Source organism: Triticum aestivum, chromosome 2D (assembly GCF_018294505.1).
Source record: "Triticum aestivum cultivar Chinese Spring chromosome 2D, IWGSC CS RefSeq v2.1, whole genome shotgun sequence".
Lineage (NCBI taxonomy): Eukaryota > Viridiplantae > Streptophyta > Magnoliopsida > Poales > Poaceae > Triticum > Triticum aestivum.
Window position 1 is genome coordinate 192,556,100 of NC_057799.1, and position 16,276 is coordinate 192,572,375.

At 45.7% G+C, this 16,276-nt stretch overlaps 1 pseudogene; it reads right to left on the reverse strand.

Annotated features, from left to right (window-relative positions):
* Window positions 1-12,417: 12,417 nt before the first annotated feature.
* On the reverse strand, window positions 12,418-15,921 carry LOC123052511 (cysteine-rich receptor-like protein kinase 10; annotated as a pseudogene).
* Window positions 15,922-16,276: the final 355 nt, after the last annotated feature.

The window sequence follows — 16,276 nt, forward strand, 5'->3', positions numbered from 1 at the left end:
ACAAGTGCAAACAACTTCCATATCTTGCACTAGTTCAAGGAGTCACAAACCCTCTTGCTGGTAAGACAAGGGACAAGGTAACCTAATGCTTTCATGGACATCATCTTGTGTATGCATCACTCTATGTCTATGGATATCCTTGTTTGTTCCTTGTGGGGCTAACCCGTGTAGGTATTGAAAGTGCAACTCACTCCAAAGGATTGCTCCAAATGATATACATCAACATTGAGCATCTACATCTTCAACACCTACATGAAGTCATCATCGACAAAACCCAAGGTTAGTTCATGCCCTTTAGGGGGAATATCACATCTAGGGGGGGCTTTTCTCAAATCAATGAGCTAAAGCAACTCTAATGGTGTGAACACAACAATGCTTTATGTAAAAGTGGTAACCCCACTTGTGCTTAAACGATGAGTATGACCTACGATCAAGTGTTCTCATTTGACTCCTATGTCAATATACTCATATATAGATGACCTAGTCATCGCCAATTGCTTGATAGATGCTAGAATGTTTGTGCATGCTTTGTCACATATTTCATTTGCCATTTTAATTGTGTGAGCATGTTGGATGCACATTTTACTCATTCGAGGACATCCATTTGTTGCTATGATTGTTTGGCTCTTTCTCTTTTGCCAAATGGATGGACAAGAATGCCTAAGAACACCCTCTAGCTATATATGCTTTTCTCGTCTCAAACTCTATTCATGCTACATCACAAAGTTTGATCAAGTCAGATTCGAACCACTCTATGTGAGGAGCACTCGGAGATCCCGATTCGTCATAGACTTAAACCGCCAAAACCTCTTTGTGCATCTCGGTCTGACCGATTCATCCTTTTCGGTCCTACCGAGTCACCAAGTTGATCTAGGGTTTTCAATCTCGATGCAACCGATTAGAACCTTTCGGTCACACCGAGTTGCAGTAACTGCTTGCAGTTTTGCATCTCGGTGCCACCGAGTCGTTCCACTCGGTCACACCGACAGGGTCAGGTTATATATACCGCTGGGTCAAAATTTGGAAATTTCTCCGAACCCCTTCGCCCGCGCGTAACCTACTCTGCCTTCTCTGGTCTCCGGATCGTCCTCTCGTTGCCAGCGACCTCCCGCCACTGGTCTCCGCTGCCGTTAACGGAAATCTTCTCCACCGTTGCCGCCGTAGCAAGTTCGTCGCCGCACTAGGGTACGGACTTGATCATTGTGCTAATCTTTAACTCCGATTCCTAGCACATTGCTTTGCCATGTTTCTTGCCATAATTGAAATCATCCTGTCCAGCAAAAACGTCCCGTAGATTAGTTTTGATTTGAAAATTTAGGGTTAGGTCTCCGCCGAATTCATCTCGGACCGACCGAGTTGTAGAAATTAGTCTCACCGATTTTGGCTTAGGCCAGAGCACACGCATTTTCGGTCCGACCGAAAATTGCAAATCGGTGTGACCGAGTTCGATTCTCTGTGAAACCCTAGCAGTCTTGGTACCACCGAACTGTGACTCGGTCTGACCGAGTTCACTAGTTCAGGTTCCAAAATCTGCTTCGGTATCACCGAGTTTACAAATCAGTAGGTCCGAAATGCTTTCTGTGAAGAACTAAAACTAAGTTTTTAAGTCATTTGTTTTGCAAAAACTCCTGTACTTTGTGATGCTCATCTACTCTACCTCATCTATAACCTATTCACGGGGTCTGCTGACAGTTTGCTTGCAAGATGTCTGACCAAAGTGACAGCCAGAACAAGTCAGAGGAACAGGTTCAGTTGAGTGAGGGCACTAGTCCCTGTAGCAGCTATGATGATGGCAGCAGGAGCACTCCAAGCAATCTGCCAAAGGCTGCTACCAGAACAAGGAAGGAGAGAACTTCTGACTCTGAAGATGAAGATTATGTGGCTGTTGAAGATGAAGCCACTTCTAAGAAGAAAGTGCTGAAGAAAGAGTATGGCTCAGCTGCTGCAACTAAGCCAGGTCTGAAGACTAAGATGCCAGCAAGAAGACAGCCCATGTCTAAGCCAAGGAAAGTTGCCACAGGTGAAACTATGAAGTTCACTATTGAGTGTGAAGAAGAGGCAGCTGGAGAAGATAAGAAGAAGAAGAGGGCCAGAACCACTACTGCCAGAGTTCTTGGCAAGCCCTCGATTAGGAAAGATTCTGACGAAGAGGAAGAGGATGCAGCACCAGCACCCAAAGCTCAAAAGCTTATGGGAGATGCAATTAAGGCAGGGGCTGCTCCATCTAAGCCCAAAACTGCTCCTAAGACTGCTGCTCCAGATCCAAAGCCAAAACCCAAGAGGAGCACCAGAAACATCCCTGCTGAGGAGAAGAACAAGGCCCAATGCCTCAAGCTGCTGAAGAAGAAGAAGATGATTCTGTTATTTTGAGGAAGCTGAAGCCCAAGATCCCTGATCACAATGATGCACACCCAGTTGCAGAGAACATGAAAATCAGGAAGGATTCGGGATTGAGGCTATGGAGAGAGTCTGATCCATGTGCCACCAGGAAAAGGACTACTGTGGACTATAGATTCCACACTAAGGAACAACAGGACTTCTATGAGACTGTTTTACTTGACAAGAAGCCCATAGTGTGTGACATGAGATGGGTTGACTGGGAATTCATCAAGGAGAATGAGGATCACTTCCCTGGTGTTTATGACAGCTTCAAGGCATGTGGAGTTGATAAGTTTGTGGCTCAGAAGTTCACCAAGTGGAATGATGAGCTCATTATGCAATTCTACTCCACTGCACACTTCTATCCAGATGGAAGGATTGTGTGGATGTCTGAGGGTACTAGGTACCAGTCTACAGTTGAAGAATGGGCAAAACTCATAAATGCTCCTGAGGAATATGAGGATGACGTGGATGTCTATGCCAAGAAGAAGAAAGACCACAACTCTATGGCAAATATGTACAAAGAGATCCCTGATGATGCTTTGGACACACATAAGTTTGGATCTGTACACTATTTGTTGTCTAGTCTGCCTACAATCAATTAGATTCTAAGGCACACACTTCTTCCCAAGTCAGGTGATCACAAGATGATCAGAGGACATGCTATCAATTTGCTGCACATATTTGATGTCCCACAAAAGTTCAAGGTTATGAGTCTGATTGTGGAAACAATCAAGAGGACTGCAGCAGATCAGAAGAGAAGTTGTGGATATGCCCCACACACCCAGGAGCTCATCAACTCAAAGATGGGCAAAGGCAAGTACATCTTGGACAAGGAGCATCTACCCATCTATCCTGAATTTGAGGACAACACAGTTGTCATGACTGAGAATGAACCATCATCTGTGCAAGCACAAGAGAAGAAAGCCAAAGCTAAAGCTGAGAAGGCTGCAAAGATGCCAACTGTGGAAGAGGCATCCCAGGTCTTCTTGAAGAGCAAGCAAGACCAGCTAGGATATCTGATCCAATCCACTCTGAGGATTGAGCAGGGCCTGGCCACCCTGACCAAAAACCATGAGAGCTTGGAAAGGATTGTTGAGACAAAATTCTATGACCTTGATGTCAAGATCACAGAGATCCAAACTACAGTTGAGCAACTTCAGGAGGAGGCAGAGGAGAAGAAGGGCAAGTCTACCACAGATGCATTTGCTAGAGTGCCCAGAGGACAGAGATCTGCTGCAGTGCCAGTGACAGACACTAGAGCTACAGCATCAGCACCAGCAGCTACAACTCCAGTTCCAGCTCCAGCAGCTACTCCACCAGCTCCAGCCACTTCATCAGAAGCTTTCGTCCTTGGCATTCTCTCAACACCACCTCCCGAAGATCAAGCCTGAGAGTCGTTTAGCACTATGCATTTTTGAACTTTTTGGTAACTTGTTGCCAAAGGGGGAGAAAATGTACAGATCATAGGCTTCGAGAGAGAGAGAGAGATACTGTTGGTTTTTATCTCTCTTTGCACTCTTTTTGGTTGGTTTGAAACTTTAATGTGTGCTTGTGTGATACTACTTTACGTCCTTGTGAGATACTTATTTGGTCAAGTGTTTGATCATATGCTACCCTTAATGCTTGTTGGTTAATGCTATCTTTCATACCCTATTATGATCATTCACTTTGCTTGGTGATGAGTGCATGCTTTTAATCTCTATCATTTTGAGTGCTCCACCAAGATGTATGTGACATGGAAGAGTAACCCATGATCCTAATCGATTGTGCATTTGCATTCAAAAGCAAATCTTAAATAATGCACAAATTTAGGGGGAGCTCTTGCTTATCACATACTTCTCAAAGCGACGATGTTTTTCAATCTTATTTATTATTTGTCGAAGCTTTGATCTATATGTTGTCATCAATTACCAAAAAGGGGGAGATTGAAAGTGCAACTATCCCTGGGTGGTTTTGGTAATTCCTAACAACATATAGCTCATTGAGCTAATGCTATTCCAAGATAAATATTTCAGGAAAGCTCAATGTTTGGCATGGCATGGATTAGAAAGTGGACCCTTCAAAATGCTAAGGACAAAGGATTGGCTCAAGCTCAAAGCACAAGACTCTACATTTTCTATTTTAGTGATCCAAGATCACATTGAGTCTATAGGAAAAGCCAATACTATTAAGAAGGGATGAGGTGTTGCTTAATGAGGATCTTGCCCAAAATGCGTGGTGATATGCTCCAAAACCCTCCACTACTTTCTCATATCCACATATGTCCTACACCAAAAAGTCCAACTTGGCCCCACCGATTCTTTCCATCCAGAGCCACCGAGTTCAGTTGACATAGCCACTGCCAGAAACCCTAATCAATTCGGTCTTACCGATAGGGATCTCGGTCTCACCGAGATGGGATTGCAAACTCTCTGTTTCTGTAACACCCTGAGAATCATGCTACAGTAACTCCCTGTGATTAAGCTAATCATGTTGCTAAACAGGGCTTGATCACATTTGAACCACACCCTTGTCAAACTCCTAGTTCAAACTTCAATTAAATTTAAAAGTGGAAAATAAAAGTTTTCAAAAATTCAAACAAAAATGTTCAGTGGGTTCTAAATAATACACTGGTAATTATGGTGGAGAAATCACATTTTTATAAAATGTCTAAATACTTTTAAATGAAATAAAACAAAAAAGGAAATAAACAAATAAGAGAAAACAGAAAACAAAACAGTCAAAAGAAAAAAAGAGCAGGCCCCCCCCCCCCACTGGACCCGCGGCCCAAACCCCCCCCCCCCCGGCCCAAGCTGGGCCGCCACCCGCGCCCCGGCCCAGCCCACCTTCCCCCGCGTCCCCTTCCTGTTCCCCCGACCGGGTCGGAACAGGGGAGCGTCGCCGCCGAACCCCCTCGCTGGCGGTGAACCCCGCGAGAGGATAAGGGCGCCAGCCCCCCCCCCCCGCTCCCTCGGGCCTCTCTCCCACTCGCCCCCGCTCTCCCTCGGCCTCTGCGCCTTCTCCCCCGCCAGATCCCCCTCCCTCTCCCCTCCGTTCCCCTCTGCCCGAGCGCGCTCGCCGCCGTTCACCGTAGTTCCCGCGGCCACCGTGCCCAGATCGCCCCGACGACGTGCCCGAACGACTCCCCGCCGTCGACTACGCCGACTGCGCCATCGGGAACGAGCCGAGCGCCACTACATCGACCTCCCCGAGCTCGTCTTCCCCGCACGGCCGCCGTCGATCGTCGCCGACTCCGGCTACCCCGCGCCCTCCCCGAGCTCGCTGCCACTCCCTACGGCTCCGCTGTGAGCTCCTCTACCTCCTCCCCCTCTCCGCTAGCTCGCCCGCGCTCCCTAGCTTCTTCCCCGCGCGCGCCCGAACGCCACGCCGCGGAGCTCGCCGCCGGCGTGTCTCCGGTGACCAAGTGGTCACGGGCGTTGGCCCGCTAGCCCGACCGCACCATGCCGCACCCGCCTAGCTAGCTAGTTCGGCCATTCGCGCGCTCTAGCGTAGCTTCCGTCGGGCACCCGTAGCTCCTCGCCGCCGGCGAGCCCGTAGCGGTCGACCCCGTCCGTTCCAGCCCCTCCGACCACCGCCGTTGGACGCGCGACGTCGAGCCGCGTCGAACGCGCCCAGCCCCGCCCCCGCAAACCCACAGTGGGTGAAACCCGCGCCCCTCCCGCGCGCGCCGCCGTGCGTTTTGGTCGCCGGCGATACTCCGGCGCCGGCCGCCGACGTGGCACACCTGGGGCCACCCCTGGGTCACTGCCAGTGGCCCCCACGGGCCCAGTTGACTGGGTTGACCCAGTCAACTGCTGACTGGGCAGGCCCAGTCACTGACATGCGGGCCCCGCCGCAAAAATTAAAAAAAAAGAAAAAGAAAATGTTTTATAAATGAAAATAATTAGTTTAATTAATCTCTCACTGACAGGTGGGCCCAGTAGTTAATTAACTAAAAAACTAATTAGTTTAATCCTCTGTTAACCCACTGTCTATGACAGGTGGGTCCCCCTTGTCAGTTTGACCATTCAACCCGGACTGTTGACCGCTGACGTCACTCATACGTCATGCTGACGTCATATCCCTTTTTCTGTTAATTAAATAATTCCAGAAATTCAAATAAACTTTGAAAATTCATATCTTTTAAACCGTAACTCGGATGAAAATGTTTTCTATATGAAAGTTGCTCAGAACGACGAGACGAATCCAAATACGCGGTCCGTTCGTCCACCACACCTCCCTAACCTATCGAACTAGCAACTTTCCCCCTCCGGTCCGTCTGTCCGAAAACGTGAAACATCAGGAATACCTCCCGGATGTTCCCCCCCTTCACCGGTACCACCTACTGTCGCGTTAGGGCACCCCTAGCACCGCTCACTGTCATGTCACGCATCGTCATGCTTATGTTTGCATTGTATTTACTGTTTCTTCCCCCTCTTCTCTCGGTAGACTACGAGACCGACACTGCTGCTGCCCAGTTTGACTACGGAGTCGACGACCCCTCCTACTTGACAGAGCAATCAGGCAAGCCCCCCCCCCCTTGATCACCAGATATCGCCTACTCTCCTCTATACTGCTTGCATTAGAGTAGTGTAGCATGTTACTGCTTTTCGATATCCTATTCTGATGCATAGCCTATCCTTGCTACTACTGTTGATACCTTTACCTGCAATCCTACATGCTTAGTATAGGATGCTAGATTTCCATCAGTGGCCCTACATTCTTGTCCGTCTGCTGTGCTACGCTATCGGGCCGTGATCACCTGGGTGGTGATCGCGGGTATATACTTATATACTATATACATGACACATGTGATGACTAAAGTCGGGTCGGCTCGTAGGAGTACCCGCAAGTGGATCTTTGTGGCGGAGCGACAGGGCAGGTTGAGACCGCCTAGGTAAGAGGTGGGCCTGGCCCTGGTCGGCGTTCGCGGATACTTAACACGCTTAACGAGATCTTGGTATTTGATCTGAGTCTGGCCATTTGGTCTATACGCACTAGCCATCTACGCGGGAGTAGTTATGGGTATCCCGACGTCGTGGTATCAGCCGAAGCTCTTTTGACGTCAGCGACTGAGTGGCGCGCGCCGTGTTGGACCGCTTTGACGTAACCGCCGTGATCGTGTGGGTTGCTAGGTCTGCTCGCGGCCGCGTTCGCAACGTGCAGGTGTGCATAGGGCGATGGGCCCAGACCCCTGCGCGCATAGGTTTAGACCGGCGTGCTGACCTCTCTGTTGAGCCTAGGTGGGGCTGTGACGTGTTGATCTTACGAGGCCGGGCATGACCCAGAAAAGTGTGTCCGGCCAATTGGGATCGAGCGTGTTGGGTTATGTGGTGCACCCCTGCAGGGAAGTTTATCTATTCGAATAGCCGTGTCCCTCGGTAAAAGGACGACCCGGAGTTGTACCTTGAGCTTATGACAACTAGAACTGGATACTGAATAAAATACACCCTTCCAAGTGCCAGATACAACCCGGTGATCGCTCTCTAACAGGGTGACGAGGAGGGGATCGCCGGGTAGGATTATGCTATGCGATGCTACTTGGAGGACTTCAATCTACTCTCTTCTACATGCTGCAAGATGGAGATGACCAGAAGCGTAGTCTTCGACAGGACTAGCTATCCCCCTTTTAATTCTGGCATTCTGCAGTTCAGTCCACTGATATGCCCCTTTACACATATACCCATGCATATGTAGTGTAGCTCCTTGCTTGCGAGTACTTTGGATGAGTACTCACGGTTGCTTCTCTCCCTCTTTTTCCCCCTTTCCTTTCTATCTGGTTGTCGCAACCAGATGTTGGAGTCCAGGAGCCAGACGCCACCGTCGACGACGACTCCCACGGCACTGGAGGTGCCTACTACTACGTGCAGGCCGCTGACGACGACCAGGAGTAGTTAGGAGGTCCCAGGCAGGAGGCCTTGCCTCTTCGATCGTTGCTGCTTTTGTGCTAGCCTTCTTAAGGCAAAACTTGTTTAACTTATGTCTGTACTCAGATATTGTTGCTTCCGCTGACTCGTCTATGATCGAGCACTTGTATTCGAGCCCTCGAGGCCCCTGGCTTGTATTATAATGCTTGTATGACTTATTTATGTTTTAGAGTTGTGTTGTGATATCTTCCCGTGACTCCCTGATCGTGATCGTACACATTTGCGTGCATGATTAGTGTACGGTCAAATCGGGGGCGTCACAGTTTCCCTTCGTAACGTTTCGGTCAAACCGAGATGAGCGATCAGTCCCACCATGATTGAAATGCAAACTCTCTATTTCCCCTTCGTAACGTTTTGGTCCAACCGAGATGAGCGAATTGGTTCCACCGAGTTTGGCTGACCAACTCTCTGTTTGGCTATTACCAAAATCGGACTCACCGAGTTTGTGTAATCGGTCTCACCGAGATTACGTTATGCCGTAACCCTAATGACATCGGTCCCACCGAGTTGACATGTCGGTCCCACCGAGAATCCTAACATTCACATTTGGAACTAAATCGGTCCGACCGAGTTCAATGCTTCGGTCCCACCGAGTTTGGTGATTTGTGTGTAACGGTTAGATTTTGTGTGGAGGCTATATATACCCCTCCACCCACTCTTCATTCGTGGAGAGAGCCATCAGAACATGCCTACACTTCCAATACATATTTTCTGAGAGAGAACCACCTACACTTGTGTTGAGGCCAAGATATTCCATTCCAACCACATAAATCTTGATCTCTAGCCTTCCCCAAGTTGCTTTCCACTCAAATCTTCTTTTTACCAAATCCAATCCTATGAGAGAGAGTTGAGTGTTGGGGAGACTATCATTTGAAGCACAAGAGAAAGGAGTTCATCATCAACACACCATTTGTTACTTCTTGGAGAGTGGTGTCTCCTAGATTGGCTAGGTGTCACTTGGGAGCATCCGACAAGATTGTGGAGTTGAACCAAGGAGTTTGTAAGGGCAAGGAGATCGCCTACTTCGTGAAGATCTACCCTAGTGAGGCAAGTCCTTCGTGGGCGACGGCCATGGTGGGATGGACAAGGTTGCTACTTCGTGGACCCTTCGTGGGTGGAGCCCTCCATGGACTCGCGCAACCGTTACCCTTCGTGGGTTGAAGTCTCCATCAACGTGGATGTACGATAGCACCACCTATCGGAACCACGGATAAAAAATCTCCGTGTCAACATTGCGTTTGCTCCCTCAAACTCATCCCTTTACCTTCATATGCAATTGTTTTACATTCTGCTGCTATACTCTTAGAATTGCATGTGTAGGTTGATTGCTTGACTTGTGCTAAGTTGCTAAAATCTGCCAAGAACTAAAATTGGGAAAAGGCTAGATTTTTATTTGGTCAAGTAGTCTAATCACCCCCCCTCTAGACATACTTCCGATCCTACAGACGTGCGCAAGGTGGTCCGTCGGGTGAGCACAGTGTTCATTTTTTTATTCCATTCACATGTTAGAGCACAAACCTCGCCTTATGGGTCTTGCCTCGCGGCTCGCCGGTGGGCATGGATTTTGGGCCTGGCATGGGCCCAACACTACACACAAATAAAAAGGGTCAGGCCGACCTTCGGCCTACCATGGAACCAGGCTGATCCTCGAAACCAAGCCTTATTCGCGAGCCGCCATAGCCCAGGCTGGCGTGGCACACGAGCGAGGAGGGGGACAAAGGGGTCATGCCCGACACGTGAGGCATGTGAGAGAGACTGTTGGCCAGGAGGGGCATCCCCAGCGCATGGCATGTGAACGGGAACAGGGTCGTGCCCGGCACATGAGGTATGTGGCCCAAGTTAGCCTTTTTAGGGTTGCTTGACCTTTTTAGCAATGTTTGCCCTTTTAAACTTCAAATTTGAAATTTGGAGGGGTTACATGGTCTGAAAATTGTTGAATTTTTACAATAAATGCCCCCACCTCATTTCTCACACACAAACACTGCATCTAATCTGTCATTCGCCAACCTTCTCATGGGTGATCCCAACCCGTTCCCTAGCTTCGAGCCACACGATGGGATTAACATACCCAAGAATCTCGATCTACATAGTTTTTCTCCTATCCCCAGCCACAACAATAATTGGAATTTAATATGATAACAATAACTTGTTTGGCACTCTATCATGGTGCACAGCCTTGGGGAAAAGGTACAGGAATCTTCTACTAAACCGGATCTCAAAGGGCATCACAGGTTTAACCTGGTTGTGGGAATCTGCATGTCTTCACAAACATCTCTTCTCCGTTGTGCTTGTTTTCTTACATCTTCATAGTTGTTCCCAGGGTTTTGATCAAAGGCATGATTTTTTTTGCACTACGGTACCCAACACCTAGTGGCTGCAATGTATCATATTTGCAGGTGATTATGTTGAAGCGTGACCTTGCGTAGGGTTACACACCTTCACTCGACATACCTCGCACGTGGCATAGTTGGAGCTCTATCAAGATTTGTTTATACTTTCCACTACATTGAACTATTGATACGTACTATATTTGGTAATAGAATACTTCACTTAGATTTCTAATTAATTATGTTATTTCTGGTCATTTCAATGTAATAGAATGATGCATTGTGTTTGGTATTACATCGATATTGTGTATTCTGACAAATCGATCTATGGACTAGCATGATAAGCACGGAGACTTAAGCCTTATCAGGTTGATCATTACGTGGCATTACTTAACATATAGCCTAGCCCTACCCTTAGTTCTTGCTATAAACCATGAGCAAAATGCCTACTACACATCATAAAACTCATACAACCCTACATTCCACCATTTTTGCAATGGATTTGAGAGAAATCACCAAAACTAGTTTGCTTAAAAATGAACAATGCTATAAAATAAGGTGATTCCAACCAATCAAAATGGTGAGGGATGGCAGAGGCCACCTCAAAGATGAAACATCTGATTCACCAACAAATAGCATCAATTTGTGTGTATGTGTGTGTGTGAGAGAGAGAGAGGTGGGCAATGTTTGGCTATGAGAAAAGGAAGAAGATTGGGGCTGAATGGATGGGTTGGTGCGCCCCCACCACTTACCCTTCAGGAGTCTACCGCTGAAGCCCTAATGGTAAGGTATGTGCGCTATCATCGATTACCGTAGTGGTTACGTTAGCTTAGTCTAAAGAGATGACTGGAGGTGACCCTACCACCGAAGAGCCCACACTAGTAGATGACAAAAAATTCATCTTGCTTTTTATGTTGAGCGTTAAAAAAAACTAAAATTTTAAAGTGGGAGCAAACCTTTGACCAAAAGGATAAAACAGCGATTTTGGCCCAACGGGGGGCGACCTTGCGTTCCAGCCCACCGGAGCGCCGCAGGCTCCTTCCCGATGATAGACGCACTTGCGCCGGCGGAGCACCCTACTGGTGACGGCGAGGGCTGCAGCGTGCGGACCGACAAGTCTCAGCCAGCCTTTCTCGGGCGACCTAACTTCGCTTACCTGAGCAAACGGGAGCCCAGATTCGTCTCTACAACTCTATACCCGATCTAATTTCCCTATGTAGAATCGGCATCGCAATTCCACTTTTAAGTTCGCTTCATAGGGATGCTGCATACTGTTATCTGCTCTTCATATGAATCGCCGATTCGGTAGAATAATGGGAGAAAATGTGGTCCTTTATGCTTGGACTGCCGGGGAAACAGCTTTGCGGTTATCCCGAGTTCCTTGTCAGCTCTGTAGTATTAGTAATTTCATTTTGCTGGTGTACTTGAATTGCCAACTGAGATTGCAATGTTAGCAATTACTGTTCTTCCAAGAGCATATAGGTTTCGTTTGAATTATTTTCTTAATTTTATCAGAGTCCTTTGCCATTTGCCAAGTATCACTTCATCTCTATTGTTGTATGTATGTACTTTATTGTAGGAATGTGTCACTGGACAACATAACAAAATGTTACCATTTCTGTTTTCGTTCTTTCAGTTATCTTGCAACTGGTGATATATATCTTCAACACGCTTCTTCTTTTTTCTGACGGGGAAAAGCATGAGCTCTGCTTATGCATTAATGCAAATAAACAAGAAGCAAGCAATAAAGTTTGCGCACTGAAAGAAAATGTATAATATTGTTTGGGTGACAAAATAGGACAGAAAGATGTGCATAAACATCAAGCACATCGGCATCACTATATTAATGCAAATAGTTTCATCTGGAGGCAAATAAACTTAATCAATGCAACTAGCATCTTTCTCAGCGCTAATGACTATGTGGTGCTATCTCTCTAATGTGATGCTTATAGTAATGTTGCATGATGAAACTTCTTGCTCACTCGGATTTACATGGAAGTAAGCTGGTTGCTTAGGTGGAGGTAAGCTCATGCTCTTGGTGTTTAGCATTGTGACAACACGCTCCATAGTTGGTCGATCCTCTGCACTTTCTTGAACACATAAAAGTGCCACATGAACACACCTTTCTATCTCTTGATTTTCGTTCTCTGCTGGACAATAAGTCATCTCACTCCATTTTCCATCTATCCAAAGTTGCGAGGCATGTTGTCAAAATATTGTGATTTTATCAACATTGAAACAAACAATATACACACTACATTGTAAAATGAAAATTGGTATGCATAGAAGTGCAAATTGGGGTCTAGGGTAACTTCACTCACGTATGCAATGAGATTGCATAGTTTCCCATTGTATCGATAGAACTGGGCTGTCCTCTTTCCACTTATTATTTCCAGAATCAATACACCAAAGCTAAATACATCTGTCTTGATTGAGCAACCCCCCCCCCCCCAAAGCATACTCCGGAGGTATATAGCCACTGTATGGTGGAAGTAAAATCAATGCATGCCACTAATGCAAAAGGTCGAAATTCAAGATTAAGTTCATAGGATGCTTCAATGCATTTTCATTCCTTCCAAAAGAAGCAGATGTATTTGATATTTACTAAAAGTGAACATGCTTTTATGTTCTTACCGTGTTCCCACTATTCTGGTGGTATTTGACTCTGACATATTTGAGGAGAATATTCTGGCCACTCCGAAATCAGATATTTTTGGATTCATGACACTATCCAAGAGAATGTTACTTGCTTTCAAATCCCTATGAACAATGCATATTCGTGAGTAGTTGTGAAGATAAAGAAGACCTTGAGCTGTCCCATCAATTATGCGCAAACGTTTTGACCAGTTTAATCGCCTTCCTTTAATGATATCTGCAGAACATATATAATTAATCAAAACACGTCGCCAAATTATAAATAATAATGTGCTCTAGGCTTCTGGCACATCAAAACTAGAAATGCTACCGAAGATGAAGTAGTCTAGGCTTTTGTTTTCCATGTATTCATATACAAGCATCTTTTCTCGATCTCCTTGAGTGCAACATCCCAGCAGTTTAACGAGATTTTTGTGTTGAACCTTTGCTATAAGTTGAATTTCGTTCTGGAATTCCAGTAAACCTTGCAAAGAAGATGTTTCCAGTCTCTTGACTGCTATTTTGTGTCCATTTCTTAATCGGCCCTGAGATTGAGAAAAGGAAAACAAGTTAATAAATGTATACAGTGTATCATGTTTTGGGGAAAAGTTAAATTATGCATAGTTGCAGAACACATATCTTTTTCATGGGTGACTATAAGTAATTCAACTCACTACAAAATATGGTATTCAAACAAAAGCAGTCAAGCAAGTGAATGTTTACTTTGGATTTTGAGTAAGATAGCATTTAGGATGCCAGTACACAACACAATCACCTTATATACAGGACCAAAGCCACCTTGTCCCAGTTTGTTACCAATTGAGAAGTTATTTGTAGCTTCTTTTATCTTGGAGAAATCATAAAGTGAAAATTCTGGGTTGGCTCCTCCCATCCTCCAAAGATTTATTGCAATTTGTATTGACAAATACAGCCGTCCTAGTTTAAATATTGTTTGTTCTGAAACATAATAATGAAATGTTATGCTATTCATATACGTACATAGAAAAATAAAGAGTGGAAAATATTATCTTATGCAGTGGTGAATTGATGAGAATACATACCTCTTCGTCATTGTGTTTTGACCCAGATATGGAAAACCAAGCAAGAAATTGATATTACTAGTATGAAACCTCCAACGCCAACCAAGACTGCATTGTTCCATCGAAAAAAGTGTGTCTTACCTGTACATTCACATAAAATTCCAATGAAAATCTATTTTGATAAACCAATGGCAAGTTATGTGCTGCATTGTTGAAAAGCTATGTCTTTGCTATGACTAGTGCCATTCATCATAACTGAAGGAACACTTCCAACTACAGGTTAAAGTGTCTTTACTCTTGAAACTGAAGAATATGAGTTTTAAGACATACTTCCTCCGTTCCTAAATATAGATGCACTTTAGAGTGTAGATTCACTCATTTTGCTCCGTATGTAGTCCATAGTGGAATGCCTACAAACACTTATATTTAGGAACGGAGGGAGTAGTTTTCAACTTTTCATATTTATTGCCAAGCTTGTCTCCCAGCATCATGTCTAGGGTGGAGAAGACTGATCTTGGAAACAAATTGGTTGTAAAAAGGCAAATTGGAGGCTAAAGGAGTTGTCAATTACTATCTGAAACAGTTGAAGTGGAATAGGTATTTTGGTTTCTAGCCATTTACTTTAGCACATCTTTGATAAGTTTTTTTCCCTAATTCTAGGAAAAGAAACTTGCAAACACCCCCTTGTTTCAAATCTATGCCCTCTTAGGATAAGATAAAGAGGCTCAAAGTCGAAATTACTAATGAAAATACTTAAGATTAAGTTGTTTACTTCTGTTCTACTGGAATGGTCAAAAGAAGCCAATAAATATGTTATGCAATTAATGGAACCATTTAAGAAAACATACTTCTTGGGAGCGCATCGAGCGACTGCATCTTGGTATCAGTAAAGAACTTTGTGTTCGTCTCATAACGCAATGTGCACCACACCCCAAGAAGTGTTGCCCCCATCTGGCCAGAAATGATCTTACTCTGCCTGCCAGAGATTATGCGATCCAGGCATGCCGCGCAATGCTCATATGGCATATCCCGTATGCACTGCGCCAGCCCATACACCGTCTGTCCTGTCTCCTCAAACCACACTTTGCCGACTGCATATTTTTTTGCTCGGCTCACCACAACATCAGCAAGCGCATGCAGCAGCTTGGTGACAAGGTCTTCATAACGCTCGGCTACTACAGTGTCCGTCACATAATTCAGGTTAGTATTCACGGTGCACCCGGGCATGTCGCTGAAGTTGGAAAGGAAGTCCTGGTCGGAGAAGCTTATCTGTGCCTGGTATTGGTCGTAGTAGTAGGTCACGTTATTACTCTGGAGGGAGTAAGAGTTGCCAGCTTTGCTGTTGATTGCTTCATCAAGGGCCCTGGCTAGGCGCTCCCGACAGTCGGAGCCATCAGAATCACCCCGACAAAGCACTGCACCATAGACCTTGTCTGGTCCTATGCCAGCCGTGCCAGTAGCTGAGTGCTCCTTTGTGGCTTTGGCAAACAGTAATTCGGCGAGGGATACAAGGTTGGATTTGTAGGTGTTGTTTGGCATGTACATGCCGCCATTATTGTCGCTGCAAAGTGCCTGACCTTCCGACGAAGCCGGGGAGGTGAGGAAGAGAACTAAGAGAGATAATAATAGCATCCTTGTTTACTTCAGAAAATGGTCTTTGATCTATCTGCATTGCGGAAGTACTCATGAAGCTGTAATGAGTGAGTGGCAAATAACATCTTCTCTTTGTGTACAAGAGGTAAGCATGTTGAAGGTTCTTACGAAAATGACCTTTGGGACCAGACTGGTCTAAGTTTGACCTTTTCTCTTGAAATTGACAGGATGACTGATGGTGACGGTCACCATATCCTGCAAAGTAGGGCAGAGAAACATGCCTACTGGACGGGTTTTGACCTCCAATTTGGTCCAAGTGTAAGCATTGGACTTTATTTACACACACAGGTGTTGTCATACTTTTCAATCCCGTTATCTGAAATTGCGGTTTTTT